Below are 10,044 nucleotides of genomic sequence, written 5' to 3'. Positions count from 1 at the left end.
TTAATCAAACAAACTGAAACCCATGCCATCATATGAATCCTCAGCAGGCTCATCCTTAGCAGTAGTAGGGGCAGCACCAGAACCAGCAGCTACAGCAGGAGCAGCAACAATGGTGGCAAACTTGTTAGGATCCACTAGGTATTCCTTTACTTTGTCGGCCAGAGGGAAGGAATAGTCTGTTTCAACTATAATGTCTAACACATTCTTGTAGGCATTGGTGAACATGTGAGGTGCAGTGGCTATAGTTGGGTAAGAGATGGCCAATGACAAAGAAGTAACCATAGATACTCCTATGGAAAACCATCCTCAGTAAGATTAAGAACCTCATGGCTAAAGACAAATTTGTTGTCATAAACGGAGAGAACAACAAGACCATATGAGAAGGGCCTAATTCCAGGTTTGGTAAGCAAGGAAGTTTCAGAGGAAAAAACTTTATCACCCTTCTTGATGAGCTCAACAGGAATGATAATTTCAATAGTACCCTTGTTAATCTCGGTAGGAATGTTGAGCACCTAGAGAAAAAGGCCTGAGAAGGATGAAGACCAGTGTTGCCAGGAGACACAACTACAATGTATTGGTAGGATCACATGGTCATTTTCAGTAAATGTTATATGAGTAAGAAACTACAAATTAGTAAAGCAGATAATACACAATCACATCAAAGTTAATAACACTGGTGTCACGACCCGAGAGGGTAGTCTAGGCGAGACCGGCACTCAAAGACCATTGATGGTCCCCAAGAGAACCACTTGGTCCAACCACACATTCATTTATTCATTTATACTCTTAGCGGAAGACTCAATACGAATATAAAAGAGCTTCAGATGGGCTAATCAACTCAAGAAAAAAGAATAATGCATTTTCAAACCAATCTCAACTCAATTTCCGTTCAACGAATAGTTTGGAAACCAAAAAAATGACTCAACATTATCACTATCCTTCTATGAAGCCTCTATCACTATACAGAAGGTGTCAATCACAAGTCCATGGCTACCCCAAAGAAAACAAAATAATCATGACTCCTCTAAAGTCAAAGAGGTCCCACCACTATCAGGAAAGAAAAATAGATATTCAATAGAGCGTCTATTGATGATCTCTAGCACATGTATCTACATCCTAAAATGATGCAGGCCAAAAGTCTTTAATACATGGAATATATGAGTATAAAAAAAGAAAGGAAGGAGAAAAAGTCAGCTACACTTACCTCAATCTCAACAATCAACTAAGGGGACTCAACTCAGAAGATATACAAGTGTAGATTTTAACAACATTTTTCGAAATTGACTCAATCCTCTCCAATCTCAATCAAATAATCAAATCATGCAAGATCATATCCAAATTATAAGGTTCTCTTACTGACAATCACCACCTATGAGCCAGTCATGTACAATGAAGTAGTGTCATTGCCTCACCCATTTGATACTTTGCCAAGGTATGAGATGAATCACTATCGTTGGATCCACAATCAGTCAAAGTCCATCATTTTGGAACTTAAGAGGTTCAACACTACATCTTACATTGGCTACATAAATCATGGGACTCGAGTTGAGACTATACTCTTACCTAGTTCGGTGCTCAATACTCCTTTTAAGACTCAATATGCTTATAAGACTCAAATCAAAATCGAATTATGCAAATTATTTTATTTAGTCAAATCGGACTCTAATCAACTCAATCACATCTCAATCATTAATGTTTTCACTTGAGACATGATTTCAACTCTATCAAATATTATCATCATCCTCCCTCAAAACAATCATTTATGCTGAAGGAATACTCCTGTTCAAAGTAGTAAAACACCTAAAGACATCAAACTTGACTCATTCTTAATTCATCTTCTTTCAAGAAATTCACAATAATGCTTTCCAAACAAATCAATGTAGTAAATATTAAATGCAATATCCAGACACGATTCCTGTGAATGAAGACATGAACACATATTTCAAATACTCAATTCAGTGATACTTAGAGATTTATTAGAATCCTAAATAACCCTAGAACTCAAATCATAGAAACATTTAATACTCCCATCGAGACTCAATTCGATGCAAAGAAGATGTAGGGTACATGGATGAACTTAGTCCAATGTTTTGATAGCCTTACATACCTTGGAATCGAAGGAACAATTGAGACTTGAATGAATTGCTTGAAGACTCTTGCACCCTATCTTTCTTTCTTCTCTTCAATCACTTCTCTCAAAGTTTTAAGTGTGAATATGAGGGGGAAAACCCTATTGAGTAAGTTAAGGGACTATTTTTGTGTCCCTAAATGTGTAGGGTTTAGTTGGGAAAAGGTGGGAAAAGATTGAAATTCCCTTTATTAAAAACAGACTCGATCACCTTCATGAAAGGCCACCACAATTCGTGAATCTTATCACAGTTTGTGGTGATGCTCATGGTCCTTCACTTTGATCATATTAAGGGGGTTTAGAGTTCATGGACCTCTTCATAGTTTGGGAAGGCACTACGTGTCATAACCCAACTTAGGGCCTAGTCGTAACACGATGATCGAAATCCCGAAGGGCTCCAACCAAGCCTCTTTTTTATATCATAAGAATACATAAGGTAGAGTAAAAGCAGAAACAACATAAGAGAGTCTAGACCATGAATCATAAATGTAAAATGTCATATCACAACATAGACTCAAAACATTTGTCCAACTAGATGCCTCTACTCATGAACATGGGTGGGGAATAAGACATGTCCCTAGCTCACCCTCAAAATAAAACATAACAAAAGTCTTTGGAAATAATAACCAACTCGATTTCTATGTCCTCGATAAATGAGGACTCACCACAACTTTACCAGATAGGAAAGCTAAATTAGCCACATAGATGGATATCACCCTCAATCTCAACTCCTATATTATGAGATAATGTAGGCAACAATATTCATTAGTACGTTTGAATGTACGAAGTATGAGGGAATGACATGCAACATAAATAATAGAATGCAAATCATCAAATAAAACACACGATAAGATGAGATAAGTAAAGTCATGAGAAAATCATAATGACCAAAGCATTTGAAAAGCATAATTGAGATCATGAAAATACATAAGAGATCATACATATGTGGGATAGGAATCATAACCGACAATAAGATCATGCGAGCTACAACATGGAATCCCGATGTTGCCCCTACATCGAATAAAGGAAATCTACTTGCTAAGGTAGACTCTACCCTGTTAGGTAGGTCATAATGTTCACTATATGTGGATCCAATAGCTAGGTCATGAAGGAAACCTACGGTGGCACATAGTTTAAGAAATATGAGATTTCTACTAGGGATTTTGGTAGGGCCCCCACCTCAAGCCACTAAGTGCTAAGTCAAATCCCATGAAATACATGCATAGCATAGAAATCGTAATGAACATATATCATAGTCATGATCATAGGTTTCAAATTATAAAATAGCTCATTTTCATAACGTAGCTGCAATGTGAGTATTTGTCTTCCACATTACATAACATATATACATAATTTATATCATTCCTTAAGGCACCACATTGAGCCCTAAGTTACCTTTTCCATGATTTGTATGAAAATCATGATTTGAAATATACTTATAATTCATGATCATAATTGAAATACATAATCATAATTCATACTTGGAAATTAGAGTAAAACATGAATGCATGATCAATTTATTTGAAAATTATGAAATTGACTTGAAAACATGCATGATCCTATACTTTCTATCAGCCCATACATAATTCATAAAGATAATATTATTCAGAAGTATAATTGAAAATACCCATAATTCATAACATGAACCCTAACAATCCATATAGAAAAATTCATGGAGAAATTCTCCAGTTCAATGCAGTAATCATAAATTTATATTACAATAGACTCATAATCATAATTAGAATAATAATTCATGCAATTGGAATAGAGATCATAAAATCCATAAAATCTCATACTTGAATTTAATAGAAAACTTGAGAAATTGATTGGGCTTCATGGATGAAAGAATCTATGAATCAATACCCACATATCTTGAGTGAGAAGACACAAGAATTTGGAAGAATTTGAGTGTTTTGATGGAGAGCTTGAGTGAATTTCTTGGAAGTCTTCAATGGAGTCCTTGAGAGTCTTTTATAGAGAGAAAAATATTTGAGTAGGTGAATTGTAGAAGAATGAATGAATTTAGAGGTGTAGGTTAATTTATAGAGCTGAATTATATCTTAAACACATCTAGGTTCAATAACTAACAATTGGGGAAATCTCTAAAGTACCTCCTACTTAAAACTGAATTTGGGACATGTAAATCGCATTTGAAAAATGTGTTTTATGAAATTTAAGGTTAATCGCATTCCTTGAATGCCTTTTATGCCTAGTTTGCCTCAAAGTGATTTTTGCCAGATTTCATATAAAATTGCACTATGAGGGAGCAAGTCCGCGATGCGGACTTGCCGCTCACCCTCCTATTTTATGAAATTCTTAAAAAATTCATTTTTTGATACACGAGTCTAAAAATTCATTGAGACCATTTTCCCGCAGATTTTGACCTCCTGATTGATATTTCAGACTCGAAAATGCCAAAAAACGATAATGCATTATCTGAGCGGCCTATTCCCAAGGCATTCTTAAGATACTTATGAGCATTTTGACAAATGTTACACTATGGGACGTGAACCCCAATCATGGTCATCTCTAGGCTTGGGATTTTTGGGGGTCAACACTACATAAGGGACTACAATCTATGGTGCTCACCACTAGCCATGGTCCCCTTCGTGGGCTTCTCCCCTAACTCCTTCCCCTTTCACGGTACCTTCCCATGGGCCATGAAGAGAAATATGGATTGTGGTTGGTCTGGTAGTCCCTGCTTGGTGAGATTTTTAGATCATTTCAGAGTTAATATTAGGCTAAGGACTTTAGGGGTGTTACAATCGGACTCTGATGTACCATGAATTTACCGTACTTTTAATACTTTAAAATTGAAGATTTGTGTGTCTTTTAAGTGTTTTTTAGTATATTTGATGTTAGTTGTGTTTAATTTATAGGAAACTAAGTAGTAGAATTAAGTGAGGAATCACAACACTGATGTCAGGATTTTTGAAGATTATGAGTCTATCTTATGACTCATTTACAAGCATACAAGTCTTCATTTTTAGTCATCAAAAGGGAGTGCAGAGTGATGAAAAGTTGAGAATGATGAGTCAAGTCTACGACTTGTTCACATTCCTATGAGTCATAGAACACGCTCGTGGAAGAAGCTGCTAAAGATGAAACCAGAACTGGGTCTGCGACTCAAGTTGAAGAGTTGTCCTAGATGATACAATTCGTAGAAGTCTTTTGTGAAGAAGAAGAGTTCCTTAGTGTAAGTTCTGAATTACGAGTTGGGTCTACGAATCGTCAAAGTCATGAAGATTCATAGAAATGAGTCATGGAACCAACTGACTTAAAGTTTCCTGATTTTTCTAAATTCATATTTATTTAGGATTATTTGTTGATAAATGCACTTCTTAGGTTTATTTTTACATTATGCACGTTTGTGGGTTTAAGAATATAGCTTGAACTACTTTTGAGCTTTTATTCTTGAATTTCAGTTGTTGTTATCGATATTTACATTCGAATTATATTTGAAGATTTTGGATTCTCACATTCGGTATTGCAAGTGTATGATTTTTTTACACCAAATACTCTTGATTGTGATTACATAATTATGAGTAGCTAATTCCAAAACTAGAGTTGTGGGAAACATGAAGAATTAATGATGTAGAACTAAATAAAAAGTAATTTTTGAATAGTAAGCATGCATGCATTATTTTTCCCTTCATTTTGATTGGTTTTTAATAGTGGCTAATGTTAGAACTTGTCTTATCCCTACTTGCCTAATCAAGGAGGTAACAGATGGGAAAAGAAATTAAACAATGAGATTTTGGTCTAATCATCCTCATCTAATTAGCTTGAATGGATCAAGGGATAGCGAAATTTGAAATCATTGGTAATGGTTAGTAAAGCATACACTCATAGACAGATCAAGTTTCATAGTGAAATTCACTTATTTTCTGAATCAACAACTTAGGTGAAATAACTTAGCGATTTTCATCTAACACTCTAGAAAATGATTACTAATAAAAAAAGCTCTACATAGTTAAGGATTCATGGGAAACACATAAACCCTAGTTTTACTTTATATTGATTTAAACCACATTAAATCGTTACTTTCTAATTGATGCTTGTTAGTTGATTAGTTAATTAGTGTTTTTACAAGTCCCTCCTTTCTTTACGGAAATAAATTGATCACTAAAAAATGATTAATCCAAGTCTAAATCATATTCTTCGTGGGATTGACCCTAAACTTTGTTAGGTTCTATATTTGATCAATGACCGCTTTATACTTCTTTAGGGTGGTGTAATTTGAGCGTATCAAATTTTACCGTTATTGCCAGGAAGTTTGGCTTTTATATTAGATTAATTTGTATTATTTGATTTATAGTTGTTATTTTCTTATTTTACGTTATTTTTCTTTTTGTTTGTGCTGAAACAGGTTTTGATCCTTAGTGCATGCCAAATACGAGAAGTCAAGGCATTCCCTTGATTCTCTTTAATCCCAAAATTGAAAGAGCACTACGTAGGATGGTGAATAACAACAATTTCAATGATAGACACGAACTTGGTGATAACGTGGAACATCTTAGAGGGAAACACGACAATACACTACAATATGCTCCATAACATCAACCGCAGAATGTTCTTAACAATCCACCAGTAGCAAGACAACGTCCTCCACCCAGACAACCCCCTAAATTTGGCATATGGAATAACTATGGGGTCAATCGTGATGCCATCAAAACTACTGGTGCCATTGTGTTAACTTCACTGATGCCTGGAACTAAGTTTAGCATCACAAGCAGGCGGATTCAAATGTTTCATAGTATAGGATTGTTTGCTAGACTGGCATCCAAGGATCTACACACCCATCTCAATAATGTGATGTACGTTTACAAGAGCAACGTTGGTGACCCAAGGCTAACTATAAATGTCATCGGACTGCATGTTTTCAATTATCCCTTACTAGAGAAACTACAGTTTGGTTGTCCGAGCTTCTATACAACTCTATCACAGATTGGGATAAATTACATGAGGTATTCCTCAAAAATTATTACCCATAGTCAAAGAAGTTGAAACTAATACACTAAATCAACAATTTTTAACAGATGCCCAAAGCATCAATTAGTGGAACTTGGGAGAGATTTGTGAAGTATCTACGAAATGTGAAAATCATAGAATAGCAGATGAGTCACTTCGTGAGCTATTCTATCTCGCACTAGATGATAATGGAAAAGTTTTTGTAGACACCATCACTAGCAGAGCATTCTTGGCCAATAGTTTCCAAGGGGCTGCGGAGAGACTTGATCATGTTACAAAGACAAACCTAGCTTTGAGCACTAGGGACATGGAAACTTCAAAAATCCCTTTCATTGTTAGCACAAATCATGGTTCCAAGATACCAAATAAAGAGGTACTAAGAGATCATTCAATTAAAAACTAAAATCAAACTGACATTCAAAAACTTGGGACAAGAGAAAATCAATGCAATCGACCATCAAGGTAGGGCGCCAAATCATGATGATTATGGATATGAGGAAGATGTATACTATGTGAATGATCAAGCGGGGGATTTTGGACTAATGCCCAAGTATTCAATCACGATGTTTGGTGCCAAGGTCAAGAAAATAAAGGTCAGAACTATAATAATTTCAATCAAGAGGACTATTACAACCGCGACAACAACTACAATCATGAAGGGAACTAAACTCGTGAGAATAACTACAATCGAATTGGATACAATGATCGCAACCATGGGTAAGATAGAGAAGGCGATTGGCGAAGGAGAGATAGCAACAAGAGTGGTACATATATCCCACCCAAAAATCAAGATGAGGGATCCTGACGTACAAGAATAGAAAACATGATGACAAAGATGATGAAAAAGTATGATGCAACAGAGGATAATCTTAAGGAGCTACACAATGATCTTACCGGAATGAATCAAAAAGTTGAGTCACATTCTACATCCATAAAGCTTATCGAGCAACAATTGGGGCAAATTTCATCGTCTCTAATTCCACTCCTGAAAGGACCTATCCCATATTCCAAAGAATGATAGGCAATGCATGGTTGTGACCACATGAAGAGGCGTTCAAACAATGGATCCACCTATGCTAAAACATGAGGATGATGCACATAATTCAGCTGTTAGTAAGGATAAAATAGAGAGAAAAAATGAGGAAGATGCAGTGGGCAAAAATCTCCTAAAAAATGAAATAAAAAGCATGATGTGAAATCAAGAAATGTGAAACATGCTACTCCAACTCTAATTCCAATGCCACGACCTCCTCAGTTTTTTTCACAAAGATTGAAAACAAAGGCCGAAGACATAAATTTCTTAAGTTTATTTCCATATTGAAATAACTTTCGGTGAATGTTTCTTTGATAGAGGCCCTAGACCAAATATCTGGATATGCCAAGTTTATGAAGGATCTTGTCACAAAGAAGAGAATGGTAAGCTTTGAACCGGCTAATAAATTATATCATTATAGTGCAATAGCGACTCACTCACTTGTGCAAATGAAAGAGGACCCTGGCACATTCACCATACCATGTACCATAGGGGTATTCAACTTTGCAAAAGCATTGTGTGACTTGGGTGCTAGCATTAACTTAATGCCACTAGCAGTGTTTCGCCAACTGGGCTTAGAAGACCTCAAATCAACGTCAATACATCTTTTGATGGAAGATCATACTATGGAGAAGCCCGTAGGCATTATTTATTATGTTCTAGTGAAGTTCAAATCATTTACACTCTTCTGTGACTTCGTCATTCTTGACTATGAGGTAGATTTTGATGTTTCTATCATTTTGGGAAGACCATTTTTGGCAACCAGACACACTTTAGTGGACATGGAAATGGGCTAGCTGAAGTTTTGACTAAATAATAAAGAAGTGGTTTTCGACGTATGGTGAGCAATGAAGAATCATAATAGGCTACGAGTAGTGTCCGTGATTCATGCAGTTGATGATATACAATCAAAAATACCTATTGAGAAGAGATTGGGTGTTGACGCTCTAGAGCAGTCATCATGAATTTTCTTAAAGATCACATCGAGGAGTATGAAGAGATAGTTTGTGCACTAAATGGCCTTGAAACCTTTAACCATAGACCAAAGAGACTTGACGTAGACTTGAAGAATAGAGAAACCCTACTTGTAAAACCATCCATTGAGGAACCTCAAACTTTGGAACTCAAATCCCTGCCATCTCACTTATAATATGTATTCTTGGGGCCCAACAACATGCTATCGGTCATAATAGATACCGATCATCACCAAAAGTAGAAGCTCTTACATCTATCTTGAGGTATTTCAAAAGAGCAATAGGATGGTCCTTAGCCGACATCAAAGGCATTCCATCAGGCATATGTACTCATAAAATCCAACTCATGCCAGACTTTAAACCAAGCATTAAACCCCAAAAGCGTCCTAACCCACCTATATAAGAGGTAGTTACAAAGGAGATCATCAAGTGGTTAAATCCTGTCTAATGTGTACCAAAGAAGGATGGTATTACTGTGGTGCCAAATGCAAAGAACAAGCTCATTCTAATGAGTCTTGTCATTGGTTGTAGGGTATGCATAGGTTATCACAAGTTGAACTCATGCACAAAAAAAGATCACTTTTCAATGCCTTTAATGGATTAGATGCTCGATCGTCTCGCTGGCAAAGGATAGTACTATTTTGTTGATGGTTATTCTTGCTACAATCAGATCTCTATAGCAACCTAAGTCTAACAAAAAAACCACTTTCACATGTTCATATGGGATATTCACCTTTAAAAGAATGCCATTCAGATTGTCTAATGCACCGACGACCTTTCAACTTTGTATGAAGTCTATATTTTTAGATATGGAGAAGGATACGATCAAAGTTTTTATGGATGATTTTTCAGTAATTGGTGACTCATTAGATGATTGTTAGGTTCATCTCTAAGATATACTCAAAAGGTATGAAGAGTCCAACCTTGTGCTTAATTAG

At 35.9% G+C, this 10,044-nt stretch overlaps 1 pseudogene; it reads right to left on the bottom strand.

The window, feature by feature from the left end:
- LOC129875703 (60S acidic ribosomal protein P0-like) lies at window positions 1-9,430 on the bottom strand (annotated as a pseudogene).
- Between the last annotated feature and the right edge of the window lie 614 nt (window positions 9,431-10,044).

The sequence above is a fragment of the Solanum dulcamara genome, chromosome 12, assembly GCF_947179165.1.
Source record: "Solanum dulcamara chromosome 12, daSolDulc1.2, whole genome shotgun sequence".
Lineage (NCBI taxonomy): Eukaryota > Viridiplantae > Streptophyta > Magnoliopsida > Solanales > Solanaceae > Solanum > Solanum dulcamara.
The sequence above is the reverse complement of the archived record's forward strand: the minus strand, read 5'-3'. Positions and strand labels throughout refer to the sequence as shown.